This window comes from Balaenoptera physalus (assembly GCF_965194825.1).
Source record: "Balaenoptera physalus genome assembly, chromosome: 19".
Classification (NCBI taxonomy): Eukaryota; Metazoa; Chordata; class Mammalia; order Artiodactyla; family Balaenopteridae; genus Balaenoptera; species Balaenoptera physalus.
In genome coordinates this window covers 62382068-62405445 of record NC_138900.1, presented here as the reverse complement: position 1 = coordinate 62405445, position 23378 = coordinate 62382068, and the positions used below count along the sequence as shown (strand labels likewise).

At 41.7% G+C, this 23378-nt stretch overlaps 1 protein-coding gene across 2 annotated transcripts in view; it reads right to left on the bottom strand.

Moving 5' to 3' along the window:
* CDH13 (cadherin 13) overlaps positions 1 to 23378 on the bottom strand; it is a 1030526-nt gene that overhangs the window by 852050 nt on the left and 155098 nt on the right. The window lies entirely within an intron of this gene.

Here is a 23378-nt window from a genome sequence, read left to right as displayed (position 1 = left end):
ACATTATTTAAGCATTAGAATGGAATGGGCTTTCTTGTCTTTCAGCTCTTCGTTTGAATGTCAGTTTCATAACTTACCAGCTGCTTGAATGTGGGCAAGAAACTTAAACTTCTAGAGCCTCAAATTCCTCATCTATGTAACATGCAGAGCAGGGTTGTGGTATACACAAAAAGGGAGACTAGATGAAAGCTCCTGGCAGAATTAGGCTTTCTGAAATATACACACGCCCACATCATATACACTCACACATCGCCCTATATATGCATGTGTGTATGCATGCATTCCTATATAAACATGCATGCCCACCTCTATCTTCATATATGTGAACATCCATGTATTTATATAAAAATGTATATGTGTGCATGCATGTGTGCATGTGTGTATGTGTGCATTTATATATAACTAAGGTGTGTACATACTCATGTACGTGTATATGCATGTATATATATAAACATAGATGTGCATGTGTGTATCTTCGTGTATGTTTGCATGCATGCATTATATATAACTATCTGTGTGAATTCATGTATGTGTGTGCTCATGCACTTAAGTATAACTATGTATGTGTGTGTATGAATATTTTTTCACTGTTATTGTCATCACCCCTTCTCCTTGGAGGCAGCTGAAGCCTAGAGTGTAGATTTCACTGGGCTATATGTGCAGGGCCAATGGATTTAGCAGAAATACATTCCTAAAGAAAGTGAGGACAACTGAGCTGAAAAGAGATGTTTGTTAATATACTGAGGACAGGAGAGGGTGGACCTGGATGCTGCTGGAAGCAGGGCAAGACCATAAGTTATGAGAGGAAACCTGCAAGTTCAGAGGTTCTACCTCCAAGTCACAGTAGAGTTGGTGGAGAGTGGGTAGAGAGAAGTGAAAGAAGAGGCAAGGCAAGCTACAGAATGGGATTCCATTGTTCTCTTAGCAGCAAAGCTTAGCCTTATTCTGATCAGTTCAGTTGGCTGATTCCTATCGACCTCACAAGTCTATTAAAGCTTAGATGTCTCATCTTCCAGGTCTCCCTTATCTTTACTCCTATGGAGTTTCCTTCCCACCACAGAAGTCCCTTAAAATCTGCATTCACTCCACTGGTAGCAAGGATGATGTTGTTCTTTAATTGTCTCCTTTGCAGACTTTGAGTTTCAGGAGTACAAGGATTATGGTCTGTTTCCTGCTGAGTGTCAGCAGGTATTCCGTAGGGGGAGTGGTGGTGGTGATGGTGTTGATGATGCTGCTGCTGATAAAATGTCTAAACACAATCTTCCTCTAACTTCTGAACCTCATCTTCTATTATCTCCCCTTCACTCTACAATAACCTCCTCGTGATTGCTCAGACACACGAGGTACCCTACACCTCAGGACTTCTAACCTACACTTAGAACATTCTCATGCCCTAACCTCTTTCAAGTCTTAGTTCAAATGTTGCTTTCTCAGTAAAGCCTTCCCCAACCACCTTATACACAATTATAACCATCTCTCCCCAACGGTGTCCCTCCTTTACTTTTCTCCATAGCCTTCACCAACCTCATGCACAAACATGCCCACATTTTACCTATTTTGTCATCTCCTCTCCTCTGGAATATGAACTCCTTGAGGGTAGAGACTTTTATCTGTGTGTCCACGCCTGTATCACTAGGGCCTAAACAGTGTCTGGCATAGCGTAGGTACTCAGTAAATATTCTCTGAATGAATGAATTCAAGTGGCGATGCATAATTATTACCATAAATAGAAACAGTGATAGTGGAAGAATGGGGATGTGCCAGTTTGGAACGCTGATGTGGATTTCTGTAGGAGAGAGGCTAACCTGAGGCCCCCGTGGGAGCGGACCTTTGGGCCCCTAACTTGAGTGCAAGGTGATCCTGCAAATACCCTTCCCTTAACCAGGATCAAGCCTGTTTCTGTCAACAATGCCCCAGACCAAGCATCGTAGCGTCGACTTACTGTCACATTCTTTGTAATACACTCCTTTTTATTCTGAAACAAAATGTAGTAATGTATTTTATCAGCCATAAACATGTGTCTTGCATTCAGAAAGAACAGCATTTTTCTTTTTCCCAACAGTCATCTGTGGTGTTAAACTGCACATAATTAAATTAAAAGCATCCGTGAACTCTCTGAAATACAATGCTTTGAAGAAACCTCAAATTATTGTAATTAAAGCTGTTGAGACCCCACAGTATAATGGTGATCAACAAGTAGTACCAGTAAAATGATATTCTACTATTAGGGACACTGCTCTTCACAGTGGGAGATCCGCATATGAGAGCCAGGATTGGAAAAGGAGAGAGACTGTGAATGGAATAGCATTTGAAAGGGGGGCATTTTGGTGCAGAATTTCAACTAATCACTATTCCCACCTGATTTCTATTTGAGATTGGTGGGCTTTAATGGGAGAAGCTTGTTTCTGAAAGTGGAAATAATACCTAACATTTATCAAACACTTACCAAGTTCCAGGCATTGACACATACTAGCTCGTTTAATCCTCACAACAACCCTCAGAAATATGTGCCATTATTGCCTCCATTGTGCAGGTGAGAAAACTGAGGCACGGAGCAAAGACAAGTAAATTGCCACTGGTCCTGCAGCCAGTAAGAGAAGGAGCTGTGATGAGGAGGCTCACATTCCGTCCTCAGCGTCTCTGACCCTTACCCAACTCTACTCCCAAGTTCTTACTGCATCGCTGCCCTTGTACCCTGCAGAGCTGTTTGCTAACCATGCAATACCTCAAAGTACGCCACTGTGCACAAAGGGGTACTTGCAGCTGAGCCTCGAGCATACAGGACAAGAAAATAAATGAATGAGACGTTTCTTACATGTGCTCCCTGGGCCTGGCACTTTGGCATATCCACTCTTGCCCTGGGGCTCAGTGAGGGCGGGGATCATGCTTGCTTTGCGCAGTTAACCCGGTATTTGAATAGGCACTCAGCTATGTGTTGAGTGGATGGGTCTCTACAATGGTCCTACAAGGTAGGCAAGGTTTTCCCTACTGCATAGATAATAAATCGACTCTCCGAGAGGACAAGAGACTTGTTCAAGGTCCCACAGTCAATTAGAGAAGAGCTGATATTTGAAACCAAGACAGATTGAACTTTAAGATCTATGTTTTCCAAAATGACTCCGGTGGCAGAGGTCACAGGTAGGAACAACATCAGACAATCTAACCTCAAAAAGTTTTGTTTCAGTTTGCTTCAGTGGTGAAGACTTAGAAATCTGGGGTTCACAGTATCTGTGGTGATGGAAAGAGACATGTAAAGGCTGGCCCTGGTTGTCTGGGGTCGGCATGGCCAAAGCAGCAAGGTTAGTGGCCACAGGCAGCCTCCAGGAAGCTGCTGCCTTTTCGAAGCCTTTCATCTTAACCCCAGGTATCTTAGCGTGCTATCTACAGAGAAGCACTTAAAAAGAGCCTGCCAGCTAATATCATTACTGAGCCCTTTGATGCATAGAAGAGTCCACATCAGTCAATAAGTTTTAGTATCTGAGTCTTGAGAGGCTTGCAACCCCAGCTGGATGCAGGGGTCAAAAGCAAGGCTTGGAAAACTCAGAGAAACTGTAGCTCTGATCCCAGGAAGAGGGACATTGTGGCTCTGAAGCCCCAAACCCATCTTCACCACAGATGCCTTCCCCAAGGACAGCATCCTTATTTTTCAACCACACAGAGCCCTTAAATCCAATCTTTCCTGCCCAGATAATGCCCCTCCCAATCCCAATTTCAAAACCCACTCAGGAGACATTAGCAGAACAGCTCAATTTCCAACTCACTTCAGCACCCATTCACCTACACATCCTACAGGTGTATGAAGCCCTTCAGAACTCAATGACCCCAAGCCAGCAACAGGTGCTTCTAAGACGAAGGGACCTACATCCTCTCTGAAGACCTGCTTGAGTCTGCATTCCACCGGTACGACCTGGAGCAAACTGCTCTGCCTCCTAGAGCCACTGAAGGACTCCTCTTTAAGACAGGGAGCAATACACAAGTACCATTAAAGGCAGTTGCATCACTCATTCAATCATCTGTTCATTCATTCAACTCTGCTATAAAAAGTGAATACTTCCCCCCAAGTTTTGAAGTATATCTCCTCCTACCTGCTCAGGAACTATCATTAATCCCTTCTCTCCTATATATTGTCACCCCTGTCTCAAATGGATCCTTCTTATAGGCACATCTCTCCTACTAGAGGGAGGGAGGGAAGGAGGGGGAAGGAAGGAGGGAGGAAAAAAGGAAGGAAGGAAGGAAGGAACGAAGGAAGGAAGGAAGGAAGGAAGGAAGGGAGGGAGGGAGGGAGAGAAGGAGAGAAAAAAGAACTTATTCGCTCTATATCTACCTTCAGCTACTTCACTATCTGTCTCCTTCTTAGCAGCTAAAATTCTTAAAAGATGTGTCTATAACTTTGGTCACCATTTCCTCTCCTCTCAAATGGCTTTCACCTCCATCACTCCATCACACAGCTCCCATATAATGAACACCCTCTGTTATCACTAGATCCAACAAAGAACTTTCAGTCTTTTTTTTCAACCTTCTGTTTACTTGTATCCTGGCTTCTTACTGAAGCACCATCTCCTCTTGTCTTCCCACCATCTCACTGGGCTTTTCCCCATCTCTGTAGCTGCTCCTCCTTAGTCTCATTCATGGGCTTGTCTGCTTCTGCTAGCCACTGAACTTGAAATCCTTAAGGTTACTGCTTGCCACTCTTCTCACTCAGTCCATTTCCTCAGGGCAATTTCAAATAGAATGGAAGCTATAATTATTGTAACTATCCTAATGACCTCCTAGTATTTATCTACTGCCCTGGCCTCTCCTGCGGACTTTCGGATCCAGCAAGGTAACTCTGCAGGCAATGGGAAAGTAGTTATTCTCTTTGAGTATGATTCCCTCCAAGTGGGGCCATCTCACCAGTTCCTAAAGGCAATCTGTTTGCAAGATGACTGTTAAGAGATAAATAAGGTAGGAGATGCAGTGTGAAAGCAGTTACTGAAAGGGTGGCATGTTTCTATGTAGCTTGCTTCTCCACCAAGGAACAACTTCCCTCTACTCTGTTCTCACCCCAAGACTGATGGTAGAACCTACATATGCTTCTATTCCAGATATTTATATCCCACGGTCTATTTAGTGTTTCCATGGGGATACTTGAGAGGCACCTCCAACTCAACACATTCCAAACCAAACTCAGGGTAATCTTCCCTAAACCTGGCCCTTTCTGACATCCCCTTCTCAGTAAATCCAATAGTATATGCCAGAACCCTAGGGGTCACTCTCGACACCTCCTGCACTTCTATGTCAATACATCCCTAATTTTTGTAGACTTTTTCTGTTAACCATCTCTAATTCTACATACATCTCTCTGCCTCCGCAGTTGAGTACAAGACACCGTGACTGCTCATTTGGAATAATGTGACAGCCTCCTAACTGGTCTCCTTGCTCCCCCTTTTTCTCATTTTCTAGACACTGTAGTTCAGGGGTTCTTTAGATGGGAAAAATTCGTCTTTATTTGCATTAATCTCTAGCATTTCCTTTAAGTATGGATGTAGGCAACAAATCCCAGTAGTATTAGCAGTAACTCTGACTTTGTCATCAATTATAGAAAGAAATATTATATCACATTATAGTTGCTGCTGATATTCTGAAATATAATTTATACTCATCACTACTTCAAAATTATGATAGTTATTAAACCTGAGATTAAATCCTGTTATTTAAGGTATTAATAAAGTTTATATATACACTTCTTTATTAGTGTCTTAAATAATAGGATTTCATCACAGGTTTAACACATACTTATATGTATATGTTTAATACATATATATATTACATAATGTATATGTGATGGTAAATGTTTTAACAACTGGCTCTTGGTGGGGGGGGGTGTCCTGATTTTTAATGTTTGCCAGTTTTCATGGTGTAAATACTCCCATCATGACCACATTTAAGCTACCAACATGATATCACTGAACACGGAGCCGGAAAGAAATGTACACGGTAAGCTTTGACAAGCTGGTGGGAATGAGCTGGCTCTGGCACACTGCTACATAGATGTTATCTACCACAGATAAGTTTCTTTAATATTTTGAAAAATGTATCAAACTATTATAGTATACATATGATACAGTATAAGCAGAATCTGTCATAATCCTAAGTATCTGAATCTATGCATCTAAATACAACATTGTGAGATGGGGTCCACAGGCTTCATCAGACTGACAGAAGGGTCCTTGGCACAAAAAAATTAAGAACACTTGTGACTCTCAGAATAATAGTTGCAAAGAGAAATCTAATTAAGACTGTCACCCCCATGTCCAGATGCTGGCACCCCCAGGCGCACACACACACACACACACACACACACACACACACACACACTGAATCCTGTTAACAGCTTCCCACTGCTCTTAGGACAAAGCCCAAATCCTTCAGATGACCTAAAAGGCTGTGCAAGGCCAAGCGCATCTCATCTCCTCTCTCTCCTGCTTCATGCTTTTCATACCCACGGCCCACAACTGACTGAAGGGTAGATTTATAAACGTCGGTCTGTGCGTCTCTCCTGGACACCCTCAGCCCCTACCACCACCACCAGTTACTTGGGAATCTTCTCTGCTGACCCTATGACACACCTCAGGAGCTGGGAATCAGATCCCAAAGTCTCAGAGTTGCAGGCTAATGCCACAGCCTGGATGGCCATGCTATCATACCACCATAAAAAGGTACCCTTGTCCCAGTGGGCATCTCTCTCCCCAGGCCACAGTGGAAGTTTTTAATGGGTCCCTCTAACACTCTGAGATCCTCTGAATACAGGATTGTTGAGGACATAAAGTTCCCAAGGATTAGAGGAAACTTTCCAATGCTTTCCCCAGAGCTGTGTTATCTTCCTTACTGACAGGATACCCTCATTATTCCTCCCATTTGGCAGACACTTGTTTCTTCCCGACTTCAGCAAAGAAAAAGGACAGGTTTTGCCTAATGAGCTGCTGCCCTAGGCCCTCAATCTTCTATATCTCTGTTTATTGCAGGTTACTCTTTTGTTAAACTGTGTGTGTTGCTGTGTACACAAAGAGTTGTCTCTGGATAATGTTTCATTTAAAGAGGAAGAAAATAGGCACCATGTCCTCAGCTTGAAGTGGAAAAGGTTTCCTCTTTCAATCAATGACAAAGGGCTGTCAGCAGCTAAGTAATTTCTAATCACTGTTGGCAAACTTGAGACCATGCCGAGACACGGGGCCATGGCAGGCTTCCTCCTTGAGGGATGCTGTCCTTAGTAGATGGGCTTATGGAGAATTAACTGAGGTGTCTTAAAAGCAGGTCTATGTATCAGCTAATCAAAAACCTGTCCCTTTTTTTCTTGACAGGCACCTTATGTGTATCTTGAGAAAGCTGTAAATTGTGCTAATCCACTTCTTTCACTGATGTCCAGAAGGAATTATTTTTGTTAATGGCCTGGTAAATCAGGAGACTTGTTAGTGAAACTGCTCAGAAAATGGATCTTGAAAATGAAAGCTATAATATTTGTCAGATTTCCAAATTCCCTCTTGGGAACAAAGATGGCAACTGTAACATATTTTCTAGATTCCATTACTTTAATACATCTATGTTGCTTGAGATATGGGATGCTAAGGAAGGCATGCACATAAATCAGAGTAAAAACATAAAACTAAATCCAAAGATAGATATTATGGCTGTAAATTCAGACCTGATTTCAGGGTTAGTATTCCGACAGATTTCAGTGTCATCGCTTACAAGCTTCAAAGATTTGCTCAGGCTCCTTTATGACAACCAGGCTACTTCCTAATGAGAGTGTGATCTTACGCCCCCTCCTCTGCAGGATATCCAAGTCAAGCGACCCCACTGCATCCTCTTCGTGAAGAAACTCACTGGCTTTCTGCACAGCACAGGACAGGGCTCAATTGCTCTCCCACCATTTACTAGAAACACTTTCTGGAGGAAAAGAACACAAGAGGTGCTCAAACTCACTCATGTACTTGAAAAAAATACTATCATAATGCTTTGGCAAATGTCTAAAGTTTGATGATGTCAAATCCTGGTGATGGTGTGAGGAAACGTACACTTGCATACAATGCCAGGGGGGCAGTGGCAGGCGACCGGGCACAACCCCTTCGGAAGGGGAGTTTGTCAGGATCTTAAAAAATACATATACATATTACATACACAGATATATAAGTTATATACATACAGTACACACATACATACATATGCACATATTCACATATATATGTATATACTTTTTCACATCCACCTAGAAAAACTCTTTTACATGTGCACATGGGAACAGGTACCCTTGAATCCACATACTCACTATAGGATCATTCTTAACAGTGAAAACCAATAGGGAAAAGACTAAATGAAGTAATTTATGGTAGGCCATGAACATGATATAGCAGTTAAAATGAATGGGGTATTTCCACAGGTATTAACACAGAAAGGTGGCTAAAGTACATTTCAGAGTCAAATGGTAATGCTGTCAACATCTTAGAATAAGGAGAAGGGACAGATTTGGGGTATAGGAGAAGCCTTATTTGTGATTATTTAATTTTTTATTTGCCCTCTGGCTTAAAATCTCAGTTGTGCCATTCACTTACTGGGTGAGTTCTATGCCTCAGTATTCTCATCTATGAAGTGGGGACAAATGCCTGTGCCTAACCTGTGCCTGGCACACAGCAGGTGCTCACCAAGCACTAGAAGCTTTTCCCTTGTCACCTTTCCAACATCATTCAATAAATAAATAAATAAATATTTTAATATACTCAAGGATGGAGAAAGAACCTTCTTTCTGGTGGCTTTTCTCATGCTCCTACATATTGCCTTTTCAATTTTTGTGTCCATAAGCTCTCCCTACCCCCCCTTTCCTGTCAATCCCTCTTATTTCATCTTTGGCTTGTCTGCTATAAGGATTCAGCTCTGATAGCACTGTGGGAAAGCATAAGCTATTCAGTGACAATTTTTGACTAAGTGTCTTCACAAAATCAAATGTTATTATATCTGTAATTCCCCAGCAAGTAGACAGAGAAATATCAAAGGCTGTTAGATCTTGCTTAACAGAAATATAGGGAGATGGAGATACTAGAAAATGAGCTCCATTATTTCAAAGAGGAAGAAAGTAAATCATTTCATGCATGCAATGATTCAGCGATTCTAAAAAATTAGAAAAAACAGGGAGAAAGAAGGAGGTTTGGAGTTACCCCCGTCTCACTTCATTTCGCAAATGAGGAAACACATGCAAAAAAGTCACAGATCTGTCCAAGGTCACGGAGCTAGTTAGCTGGAGACCAGGGTAAGACCCTGGGATTTTTGGCTAGACTCTGTCCTCTCCTCCGCAATTTGTCCCTTGCCTAGAGCTCAGTAAGATATGCGTTCAAGAGATACTGTAATTGGGGAATAGTCTGTCTCCAGTTAATAAGTTGACCCTGGATAATAAGCAATTCCCTTTGATCATTTTAAGGGAAAACGAAACCACTATTTGAAAATAACCTGAGATGCAGTTGAGAATGATGTCTTAAGTTCAGGAGAGCCTAAATAGAATTTGTTAAAATTCTGAAGAAACATTGCTGTGGATCTAGTCACGTTTACTTACCCTTCAACAGTTTTCCTCTACATACAAAATACTTCATTATGGCTTTGGAGGGATTAGATCTTGAGCTTAATTGTTCCTTTTACCCTTTATAAGAAACAGAGAGTATCCTTTCTCTTCTAGCAAAACATAAAGCCTTTAGCTTGAGCGTTATCCTTGAACCCACGAGGAGGGATCTCCAAGATACCAGGTCAATGGTTCCATCTTCCAGGGACTCTTAGCACCAAAATCAAGGCATGATGTCATTTTTACCTAGATGGTTTTGCTCTTCTATTTCTTCTTTGCAGTTAAGTGTTATCTCCCACTCATCCACTTCAGCTGGGAATCCTGGGCCCTTGATCCCTGCCCTTGCCCTCAGAATCCTCCACTTCTCTCACTCTGCCCTTCCCAGATACCAGGCCTCTCCCTATCAGTCATGCTGTCCAAACTGCTAAAGTGAATGATCTTCCGTCTTCAACCAACAAATACTCTGTTTTCTTTTCCCTGCAAAACAACCAGAAAACTTCAACTCTTCTTTGTCTTCTGGGCAAAAAAATGAAAGTGGCCATTTGTTCAAAAGGATTAAACAAATAAAAGCAATTATAGCAGGTTATTTAACAATCTGGCCAATTGCTGCGTTTTTACATGGCATTTGGAACACTGGCCGTGTGGATAAATGTGGCATGTCTGCTGTCAGTATAAGCAATTAAAGTCTTTCGTTAAAAAAAAAAAAAAAAAAAAAAAGCATGGTCTCAAATGCGAGAGCTTTTATTTGGAAACTAGAAGTTACTTATCATTTGGTCTGAAAACTTTATCAGTCTTGCTCTCTCAAAGACAGCTACTTCCTCTCCTACTTCTGGTTGTCCTGGTTTTCACCCTCCTGATGATTGCTACACCCATATCAGGCCCCACTGGAATATGCTAGAAGATATTATTCTCTGCAAATTTATTACCTATATGCTATGTTCCTCAGTTATATGTTGTCCTTATTTACTATGTCAGAATGAAAGCAAAGCCTTTTGCCTCTGTGGACCTAAAATTTCCCACTGGAGAAACAGAGCATATTCCACTCATCTTTGTTCCACGTGAGTTCCAAGACCAATATGCAAACAAACTCTCCAGATCTCCCTGCATGAAACTCAACTCTACTCAAGAAAAGCAAACAAACAAAAAAAACCCAACATTCCAATCAAGCAGGCTGAAAGTTTGGGCAGGAATTAAATGAGATCTTCCCCCAGATTTTCTCTGCTCATTACCTCACTTCCCATCATTAATTCCTTCAGGAAAGGGATATTGTTGCTAAAAAGCAGAGAGAGATCAAGAATAAACAAGTTTAAAGTTTTAAACATCTAAGTTGTTTTTGTTGTTGTTGTAAGAGCCTAAGTTTTTATATTTCAAATCCTAAAATCTAAAAGGAATCTGGGTATATATTTGGACTTCAATAGATGTGGAAGAAAGGCTTATGATCCAGGGTAAGCCCACCTATTGTCCAGATAAAAATCCCCTGGGTTGGAAGGAGAAGGAGAAATACAACAGATATGGTAAAAGGGACGACGGCATGTCTTCTCTCTGAGCTGCGTTTCCAAGCCCAGGTCAGGAAGGGAGCAACAGAATGGTCCCCACATGCTTTGGGAAGGGACTGAAAGAGCGAAGAGAGAGCTAGAAGATTTACATCACCCTTAAGCTTGGAAGGAGGAGATCGAAGACCAGACAGGTGTACCAATATCTCAGTGGATGCCAGGGTGCCTCCACCCATCAGGCACTGTGGCAGCACATAAGCTCAATAGAAATCAGACAGAAACCTGGGGATTTACGGAGACGATGAATGGACTTCGCTTAAGTTTCTACCAACTGGTAGAAAGAGTGATCAAACTAGAAGTGTATGTAAAGTTTTAGAAGACAAAGACGGTTGTTTATTTGCACCCCAGGGTTTGTAGACAGGAGATCAGTACCTTCTCGACACACCCTCATGTCTGTCTGGTACAGTAAAGCACCTCCACATCACACTGCAAAGCCTTGCCTTTAAGGCAGAACTTAGACACTCCCAGGACCTCTGCCAACAAAAGCACCATTAGAAAACAGCCTATTTGAAAAGTTCCAAATCAGACTCTCACTCAGTCCCCAAATCATGTTTATATGAAATCTTTTTTGACTTTGACTCTAGTTCACAGAATGATATTCCACTTGTCATACTCATATTTGGGCATCTCTCATTGCAGTCTCCAACTATATGCCACTGGCTCTGGTTCCAGCTCATGCAGGCCTCCTGAACTACATTTTGTTATCCTGCCCAAACATACTCTTCTGGCATTTTGCTAGATTTTAGCCTCATACATCGGTTTCTCTACAGACAGCTTGAACCAGCCATGCCACTCTGCATAGCTGAGATAAGCCAAGGATTGGATTTGGACAGCTAGAGTATTTAATCATCAAATGAGCAGAAAGGCCAGAAAACACACAAATTTCCAGTTACTTTGGTCTTGAGGGTCAACAATCAACTTTATAATGTAATCACCGCTCTCTTTTTCCATGGCCCTTCTTGGGTTGCACGACCAATCTCTTGATCAAGGGCTATCATATCTTGGTCCTAATAGAGGGAAGAATCCATGGAAGTGGTGGCTGAGTGAAGATAGAGGTTCCCCAAAAAGAGAGACACAGTGAAAGTGGAAAACAAGTCCACATGCTCTTCTGTGATAACAAACTCTTGGAAATCTTAATGATGCTCCATGCTTTATGTTGGTGGTTTTCCTTTAAGCCTCTGGATAAGGAAAGATGGATAGGGTGAGAGTACCAACCTTAGACATATTCTAAGTAAACAACCATGAGTAATTCTGCTTAAAATAGAAGTGAAAATATGGATTTAGGTAAGGTGGGGAAAAAAACAAATTTGAGGAACTGGTGCACATTCTTTGACAACCTTAGACTGTTTTCTTTCCCTAAATTTCTTAATATATCTTCCAATTTAGATACAGCTTTTTAACCCTAAACTGTGCGGACGGGTCATCAATTCATAGTTTTTCCCTCTCCATTGGGTACCTAATCTGGGGAACAGTGTTTAGTTATATAGCTTTAGCACTCATTATGTACCCTGGAGAGCAGGAGTAGGGAGGCTCCAACCAAATATTGAGTAACTAACATGAGCTATGTCCTGGGCTGGGTGTTTCATATATATCTTGTCCCCAATCCACATGGTGACTCTATACGGCATAAATTAAATCCACCATATTTCCTGCGGGGAAACTGAGAAAGAGGTGTATATAGTACAAACAGTATCCAATATGAATCCCAAGTGTTTTTTTCTTTCTCTCCTTTTTATCCTATACCACACCTAAAAGGCCTAAATTGATTGCAGGAGCATATGACTTGTTTTCTAAATTTCCATTTTGAAAAATGATGAGAAATTCACATTCTCTCTATATGTTGGCATGAAAAAAATTTTTTGAGTCTGAGATGCTCAGAGATCCCAAATAAACATTGCGGTTTGAGTCCTGGGTGCTTCATATTCAGTAACTGGGGAAGAGAGTACCCTGCCTCTTCCTGAATTTTAAGATTCAGAGGAGGTCTGATGAACAAGGATGAATGGGTGTGCATTTTTCAGAAAACAAATAAGAGCTGCCCTTCAAGGATAAAAGAGAATTATTCAAAACTGAGGTCAACTTAAATCTTTGAACTAAGTCTCCGTGGTGCTATCCCAGCACCAGGGACCACATCTCTGACAAGGAGAGGGTAGCTGAGCCGAGAGTGATCTAGACCTACCCAAGATCATTGAGAGGAACTGGCCCACAAGCAGAAATACAAACACTTCAGTACAATCTCTGCCTTTTGATAAAGCTGGGAGTGCCTTGTGCTGTCTGAACTCCACAGCCGGCAGTGTTTCTGCCTTAGAACAGCGCACTGGAGGGAAAAAACAAAACCAAAAAACCCAGGGATCGATGACTCCATCCTCGGGATCCAAATGGATGTTGTGGAGTCTCTGAAACTGCACAGGGTCTTCAATGGGGTTTTTCAAAGTGAGGAGGATGGCAAAGGGTAAGTGAACATCTAAGAAAGATGGGGGCAGAGTCTTCTGTGCTTGCTGGGAAACACACGGAACTTTGTTCTCTGGCAGCTTCCAGAACACTTCTCAGACAGGCAAAAGAGGGGGCTAGGCATGCTGCCTGAACATTTTGGTAAGGGTGGCTGTTCACTTCTCCCAGGTCGCTCAAAGTTAAAGCTGTAGCCACCTGGTCATAGTGTTCTGTCCTCATGCACTCTTTTTTTTTTTTTTTTTTACTTTTCTCCCCAGCTTTATTGAGGTATAATTTATTTATATATATATTTTTAATTAATTAATTAATTTATTTATTTTTGGCTGTGTTGGGTCTTTGGCTCTGTGCGAGGGCTTTCTCTAGTTACGGCAAGTGGGGGCCACTCTTCATCGCGGTGCGCAGGCCTCTCACTATCGCGGCCTCTCTTGTTGCGGAGCACAGGCTCCAGACGCGCAGGCTCAGTAATTGTGGCACATGGGCCTAGTTGCTCCGCGGCACGTGGGATCGTCCCAGAACAGGGCTTGAACCCGTGTCCCCTGCATTAGCAGGCAGATTCTCAACGACTGCGCCACCAGGGAAGCCCAACTGAGGTATAATTGATAAATAAAAATCGTACATATTTAGGAAGAATAATATGATGATTTAATATATGCATACATTGTAAAATGATTACCAGAATCAAGTTAATACACCCATTACCTCACATGTGAGGTAAAAACACTGAATATCGATTCTCCAGCCACCTTAAAATGTACAGTATAATATTGTTAACTATAGGCATTATGCTGTAGAATAGATTCCCCAGAAATTATTCATCTTAAAACTAAAAGTTTGTACTCTTTGACCAACATCTCCCCATTTCCTCCATCCCTATTCCCTGGCAATCACCCCTCTATTCTCTGTTTCTATGAGTTCACCTTTTTAGATTCCATTAAAAAAATGGAATCATGCAGGATTTGTCTTTCCGTGACTGGATTATTTCACTTTAGCATAATGTTCTCCATCTTCATCCATGTGGTCACAAGTGGAAGGATTTCCTTATTTTTTATGGCTGAATAATATTCCGTTCGTCTGTGTGTGTGTCCGTGTGTGTGTGTGTGTGTACACATATCATATTTTCTTAATCCATTCATCCATCAACAGATCCTCTGTCCTCAGTGTGCACTTGCCTAATGTTCATTTCTTGTCTCCAAGGTATGTGACAGGGAGAAGAAAGGCGCAGTCAGAGAGAGAGGATGGGAAAAGGGAGATGAAGCCACAGAGTGAAAATCCTTGTTTCCATTATTGTACTACACCTAAGGACCTATCAGTCCCTGAGAGTACCATGAGAATAAAAGAGCCACTGAATCTCTCAACAGATTCCTGTGTCCCTTTTCTTAGCAAATTTTGAGATGGATATCCTCCCCCAGTTTTGCCTCCACCACTAGGAGTAGAAAACAGCATTCAGAAAAGCTGTGGAAGTCGCCAGCTTCATCAGGGTCAACTCCTAGTTACCTGCAATGCTGGGTGTATCGCCGCACCTATAATACTTTGGTGCACCAGGAGGTAATGCCCCCGGAAGCAGCTCTCAACCAACAAGAGGAAGTGGGTAGATAGATTCCCCAGCTTCCTTGCCCTGTGGGTGGTACAGTTCTAGGGTGTCTCTACACAGACTCCCAGAGGTCTTCAATGGGACTGAGCCCTACCCACCCATGATGGTTACATGACCATCTGCACACAACTTATTGTCTTCCTTTTATTCTCTGTACCACTCCCTGCTCCCTTACTGGAGTTTCCTGTAACCTCACAAATTATTTGCACTGAATCCTTTTGTCAGGATCTGCTTTGGGGAACAGAACCTAAGATGCAGGGGGTTGATGTGAATGTAGATAACAAAATTTAAAACTGCCCTCTCCCTTGCCCCCATCTACACTTCTATAGAGTCAACATTTCAAGAACCGTTAAACAATTATGGGTTAAAAAAATAGTAAAATTACTAGGAATCATTGTATATTCTGTGTATGGGTTGAACACTTTCCTTGATTACTGATCTCAGAACATCATGCTGGCTCCTCTTTTTGCCTTGAATCAACACCCTGGACTCAACAGTCAAGTATTGTTGACTCAATAGTCAAAAGTAGTAACCTCGTCGTTCTCAACACTGACTAACCATCAAGACTTCACGTCTGCGATCAAGGGCTTGAATCTGCTATTTTCTGGCTTCATAGGAATTCAGGGGGCAGAGAGGTTCCTGAGTTTTTGCACCAGGCTAGAAGTTCCTGGAGATAGGGTGGATTATACAGGGTTTTTCCCCAAAGCATTTGAATCTATAAGAGCTAGAGATCTCTTGAGGAGCATCAAGCCAGGTTAGATGAGCCCACAAAAGGGACAATCATTCATGAACACGGTAACCAGGTTAATTGGAAATAGGCTAAAAGTATGTTGGGAGATGGGATGGGTTAAAAGATTCAGGAGGAAACCTGTGTGTAACTCTTGGGTGTAACTCATTTTAAGTCACTGTAGGGCAGACAGGGAGTCTGAGAGTTTAGGAAGCCAAGCATTATTGGACACTTGCTGTTTCTTACAAAAGACCCAACATACTCTAGTTTCTCAAGAACTAGAAACAAGAACTCCTAAGAGAGCAAATGTAAACATTTTAACCACTGATCTTAATCTACTCAATAAGGGTCACAAACATGTAACTTTATGCTGCTTTTGAGTTTCAAGACTTCCTATTCCATTTTTTACCCCTGTTTAGTGGTGCAAAATGTACCAAATTGGAGTTAAAAGGAAGAAAAAGAGAAGAAGATACTTGAAAATCCACATGCTCAAATAATTGAATACTGACTACAAATGAGTAAAATAACCAAACTTAACATGACTCTGAAATCCCAGAACAAATTTTATTAAGTACAGGATCAGTATTCGTTTGAGCTTTAGGTGAATCCTATTCTTTTTCTTGTATATAATGAGGTGTGCCACTGCTGAATGGCATGACCAAACACAAGCAGTAAGCAAATATATGGTAAATATGGCGCAAATCATGTATCTCTAGCCAGACCCCATTATTTAGGATAACCGTTTGAAATCAGTGGTTCTTAACTTTTCTGGGTCATGAGTCCTCTTGTTAATGTCATGACATCTTTTGAAACATGTACACACGTGCCGCACTTTGCACACACTTGAACATTGATGGGCCTCCTAAAGTCCATCCCTTAGTATCTGTTCTGTGGATCTCAAGTTAAGAACTCTGATTTATGTTTTGAGGATCATTTGGGGATCTCTTCACTGAAGGGAAGAGTTTTAGAAGTGAATAGCCACCATTTTGTCTCAAGTTGGCTGAGAAATCCATTTAACTAGGTCTTGATACAAGAGAATCATAGAGTTTTAAAAGAGCCTGAGCCCACTGAATGAGATCCAACTTACTCATTCAGTAGTGAAGGGCTTTCAGTAAAGTTATCTAAGATATTCATTAAAAAATAGTGAAGGGCTTTTGGCATAATCTCAAATTTAATTAACTCAAAATAAATAAATGAAATGCGAGATTTAGACAAGCAAACTTTATCTTATTGACAAGATAGACAGACAAATATGTAATAATTAATGATCAACCAAGCAGTCTGCCCATCTTTTTATCACAATGGCACCAACCATATCCACTAAAACAAAGTGCGGTTTCATTTGTGTGCAGTAGGCAGGTCCTCAGTAAACATCTGCTTAGAAAAGAGATGCTCTTTGCCTGCAACAGCACATCATGATGATGCAGCAGTTTCACTGTTCCTATTTAGGAGCCAATAAATAGTCCAATTCTGACAGCTACAAGCCTGGTAGAGAGTTGCCATAAAGCCAAAATCCATAGCATGAAGAAATAGAGACATATAATGGGAATGAAAACTCCACATTCCATTTGGAAAATCATATTCAGCAGCCACCATGCATTATTTTTCCCAAAAAGCACAAAAACAATTTTTTTCTATTTGAAAAATGTCTCTATTAATTATGGAAACATAAAATCCCACACTGCATCAGAGACTGAACGTGGGAAAATGAACTGAGCTGACTTTTCCCCAGAAGCCACTGATGGAAATAAATGGGTCCAAATGAATTAATACTAAACAAGAGTTATCCATTTATTTTTCCTTTATTACAAGGTGGGGTTAGTAATTTTGGAAAAAAAGACTAAAGTGATGTGTTTACCCTGATAGCATTCCCTTAACGAGAGCTGCTTCTAGAAGCTAATGAGCTTTCATAGCAAACAGCTGGGTACATCTAGATATTAGGGTTAAAAGCCCATCTTATGGTAAATTACTCTAGACTCTAATTTGGCAAGAGTAAATGATTTGTGATCCAAGTGGGGATTTGGTGCCAAGCTCCTAGTTAGGGCTGTATACAATATTTCAAGACCAACTTTCATTTAGTATCAATTTACAAATGAATTATGTGTAAGCAACTGAATCATACAAAACAAAAAACAAAAAAACATGTATTAGACATTTCTTTGATCACCATCTAGCTTTATTCACCTAGTGCTTTTCAAGATACTGAGAAGAACTGGGATGCGGGGGAGGAGGGAATTATTGACTTGTCTTTTATCTCCATGTTTATCTACTGTTCTCTGAGTGGAATTGCTGGGTTTGAACAATTCTAAGAGGTGTGAAATTGAGTGGTTAAGGGGGGACTCTGGTGGCATACTGCCTGGGTTGGAATCCCACCTCTGCCAAGTTCTAAATAACCCAGCTTCCTTGGGCAAATTATTTCACCTCTCTGGACCTCAGTTTCTTCATCTGCAAGGTGAGACTCAAACCTGTGCTCACCTCAATATTAAATAGGAAGATCCATTTAGGCACTTAGCACAGTTCCCAGCACAGGGTTCCCCGGTAAGTGTTAGTTATGATGTTGCTGCTGCTGCTGCTGCTCTGAATTATGAAGAGGACCAGAAGGATAAAGAGGGAGAAAAGGATAAATAAGAAGGGGGAAAATGATATTTCCTGAGCGTGTCTCTGCTGGAAACTGTACCTAATGCACTCAAATATGCAGATTTGAAGAATGCGACCAAAAAAATAGACACTAACAAAAACTACTGAATGATGTGCACACCCTTCCTGTAGTCTACAACTACAGCAACATAACATGTGGGAGCTGCAAGACGTTGAGAGTGAAGCCACAACCCTCAGACATACAGCAGCGAAAGACTCTGGTCTTTACAAGTGACCAGAGTAAATAGAGCCGTTTTAAGCACTCAGTCAACCAGTGTCCTCATTCATTTGTTTTTATCTTCTTTACAAACATCAGATTTAAACCAGTTACCCAAAAGAAAAGAGGTTCAGTCAGCCTAGCCTGGTTCCTTGCCTAATGGCCAACTTTTCTCCTCCAACAGTAAACCACAGTTAAGATTGAAAAGAAAAACACCAAAACACAGCCACATCTGTAAACACTCAAATACAATGTGTAAGTTACTATACACGCAGCCCTTAGACTCTGGCTGGTCTTGGAACTTTTTCTGACTCCCCAGGCTGCATCTTCTGCTATTCCTCCAAATCTCAAATGGGGAGCATCAGAGGGAGGAACAAGAGTGACTTTGGGGGATGTATTTCTCTGCCCACACCTTTGTAAATAGCCCTTTCATTAAGCTTTCTTCCAATGGCCCAATTGGAGCCGACCATGGTCTCCCTGCCAGGACCTGGCAATCATCCTAATGGGGTAAAGACCCCCACTCTAGCTGGGGTATGCGTTTTCCAGTACAGCGCAACTCCCAAACCAACCACTGACCTCCTGCCATAGGCCAGTCTGCGGCACTTATTTACAGTAACTACCTGGAATCTGTGCACATTTGTGCTTGTAACCCTGTCCTGGAGTGGGGAGCTGACTTCTAAAAACAGTGCTGAGTAATTCAGACATTACCCAGCCCACATTAGAAAAGCTGACCTGCATTCATAGCTCACCCCACTATTATCCCTTCAGCCTCACACGTCAATTCCATTTGAAATGATGGTTGGGGAGTAATAACCAGAAATATAATCACATCATCACATTTCAAGACACCCTGCATTGAAAGCAGAGCCACAAATTTAAGAAACAGTCCAGGGGAAAAAAGAAAAGCTTTCATCTGGTGCATGAATATTTTAGGTACTGTGGAAAGAGCTTTGAAATCAGACAGACCTGAGTTCTAATATTAGCTTACTGGTTGTGCGACTCCTACTCAAATGCTTAATCGCTTTGATGTTCTTGTTTCCCAGATTTGTAAAATGGGGATGATGACATTCACGTTAAATGAAATGGTATTACAAGAATAACCTGGCATCCAGTGGACAGTCAATAAATGCCAGCCTCTTTTCCTTCATGGTTCCAGATCAAGACATTGAGTCTGCATTTGATTTTACTCCTACTTTAGTCATCAGAGAAAGTCTTCTCAACTGAGAGCTGCCTGAGGGAGAAAGTGTCTGATTACTTCACCAAGGCTCATTGATATCTTAAATCTGGACCTGTGACGATGACCACTGCATGCACTTGAGCTTTGCTCTCGATAAAGCAAGCACAAACCAGCCATAAGAACACACTTCTCAGAGGGCTATGGTCTCTCTCTGTTTTGTTAAACATCAGATCTAAAGAAATCCTACCACAGGGTAAAACACACACATACACACACACACACAAACACGCACACAGCCCTACAGGGGCTCTTGAAAATCTTATCATTATTCACTGGATTCTCACCCAAATGACAGACATACTTTGTAAATTAAATTACGATATGAACTTCAATCTAAATAATATTTTTTTTCCTAAAAAGGTAAATAATTAACAGCATCTCTTTGGGTGGGGTAGAGGAGGTCTCTTTGTTTTCTAGTAAAAAGTCAGCTTGTATATGGGATGGTGATAGGTTTTATGTCGAGCTAATTCAGATCCACTGAAGTGATGTGATAAGTCTTCTGAGGTCTTGAGGAGTGCAGTCACGGATTAGTAATGTCTGCTCTTGAAATGTGTAAGGGACTGACGTTAGCACGAGTATCACCTATTTGCTACCTTTGATCCAGGGCTCTGGGCAGGCAACATATTATGGTAATGTCCTTTCTGTGGCTACTGCTGCCCTGGCTCTAAACTTATTCTTGAACTGCCTCTTGGGCTCACAAATGAGCCAGTTGAGTTGTGGATCATACAAGGCTCCAAAAGCTGGGTTCTACCAAATCATGCTTGTAACACACCGTAAACGGCAAACCCGATGTCACAGCAACTGAAAAGTCATCATTCTTTCCCACAGTGAAAGAGAAATTTATAGGAATAACTATTAAGAAACATCACAGTATAAAAACTGGAGCCTTATCTCATCTGGACGGCTCAATTTTGAGGTCAAAATGTGAAACAATGAGAAGTTACTCCTGCCAAGCACATAGTCAAGGATGAACCAGATCAATGTTCACTGTGCCAGGCTCATTTGGAGGAAGAAAAAGATGACAGGATCCCTGCTCTCAATGGCTATTTGGTCCAGTTGGAAACAGCAAACTCCCATAGGTGATGTGAGCAGGGCTGACATTCAGCCAATATGCACAGACACAGCCATTGTAGAAACACTGCAATACTTCTGTGCCCCTTGGGAAAAGCTGCTGCTCTGAGACCCCTGAGTTCCCCAGCCCTAAGGCACCAGCCTTCCTTTGGGAACCCCCAGGACCTCCTTATAATTCAGCAATTAAAGGGTTAATACTTGTCACAGCAGGGGAGCTCCAGGAACCCTCTGTGGCCACTAGGGTCACTGTCCATTCTGACTGAACCAGGTAAGTATTTTGAATATCACACTTGGGCTCAAGTGTGGAATGCCTATAAGCCAAAATATCACAAATTTATATTAACAGTCAAAAGTATGAACTGAAATGATAATTCCTGAGAAGAATACACATGGAAAAATGCACCTTTAGAATGTAAGTATGTAAATTCCATGAGATTGGGGACCATGTCTGTCCTCCCCTGTTACATCATAGCTCCTAGAGGGCTGCTTGGCCCAGAGTAGGGACTCAGTATCTGGTTGTTCAATAAAATAATGAATGACATTGGGTTATTTAGGGATTGTGCCCTGGGGAGGTGTTGAAGGGGCTTCTACAATGAAGAGATGAACAGGAATTGCAGAGAGGATTCTAGGTTGAGACTTGGTACCTCCAAGTACCCATGCACTCCCTCTACACATCCATAGGGCACAGTCTAGGGTTTTAGCTAGTAAGAGAATTGAGCTCACCTGCCTTTGCTACTTATGAGCTCTGTTACCTTGGGCCAGTCATTCCACCTTACAGAACTTTTGTTTTCTGTTTGTAAAATGCCTCTCAGGGATTAAGTAATAATCTCTATTAGCTGTAATCAATGTACGTAAGGAACCTGACACAGAGGAAGCAGTCACAAGGCTGTAAGCTCCAAGAGTGCAATAGGTTTGTCTATGTTGTTCACTGAGTTGCATCCCAGGGCCCAGACGCATTCTTGAAAAACAGACACAATAAATGTTTGTTCAATGAAAAAACAACCCAATTAAATGAATGGTGACAAATTTTCTTCATTGTGTTAAGTGAATAGGAACACAATCTGTTTGGATGCCCTCAAAGTCTATAAGAGATGGAGACTAGGATCCAAGATGGAACCTGGCAAAGAGGGGTCAATTCATGACCACAGCTGTTGTTTTCCTCCTGGTGGGCATCTGAAGTGGGAATCAGCAGCCCAGAGGTGGACCTTGGTGAGGAATGGGTCAGTAGTGTGGTGGTTAAGGGTAAAGGGTTTACAGATACCCTGCTTGGGTGAGGGCTCTATTCCATTATTTACCCATTGTATGATGTTGGGTGAGGTGTTCAAGCTGCCTAAACCTCCTCATCTGTAAATGGGGAGGATGCATGTACTATAGGGTTGGTTCAAACATTGGCAAAACAATGTGGGGCAAGTAGCTAGTTCATGGTAATGGGCCTCAAAAAATGGAAATGGTTGTTATTAGGTAGGGATACCACTGAGGCATCCCACTTCAGCCCACTGAGGCTGACGTTGGCATGGACCCTCGATGTCCAGTCCACTGGGACAACTGTCCATGAACTAGGGCAGTCAGATCAGAAGCTAACACTGTCAAGCAGAGCCCAGGGTTAGCTAACTGTAGACAAGAGGCCTCCTCCCCACCCAGCTGGGTGTGCCATATTGGCAAAAGGATTGGCACAGGCCTGTTGGAGATGAGTTTGCAAACCAAATACCAGGAGAGACTGCTAAGGAAATGCAGAGAGGGTGTTATTTCTTCAGATCTGAGACCAGTGCTGGTTTACCTTTAGAATGAAGCAGACAACGCTGAGCACTGGGAGGAATCAGCATAACAGTTTTTCTAGACTATTCCACAGCCATGTTTTAGTCCTGAATCTTGGAAACAAATTGCTTTTCTGCCAGCACAGGAGGTAAGAGGGAGTTTACATGTTCTGTGAGGGAGGAATTAAGGCAGAAGAATCAACCTCGAAGGAACTGAAGTAAGAAAAATTGGTTTAAATTATTCCACAACTTCAGAGATAAAATATCATAACAGCTTGAAATGAAAACTGTAGTTTTTGAAATATTAAAGCTGAAGGGGTATTATATTTACAGGGTGTTCGGCTAAGGTATGACAACATAACTATTCATTTCGGTCAAAGAGAAATTAAGCCTGCATTTGAGAAAATGGGTTTGGATTCAGTATCATCAAATATTTTCTAAATTAAGAAAATGTGCTGGGTGCTACACGGGTCAGATGTGAAACTTTCAAACAATTATTTTATGTTGTGTATCCGCCAACCCTAGCAGCTTGTCACTGAAGGGAAATATCTGAAATGATT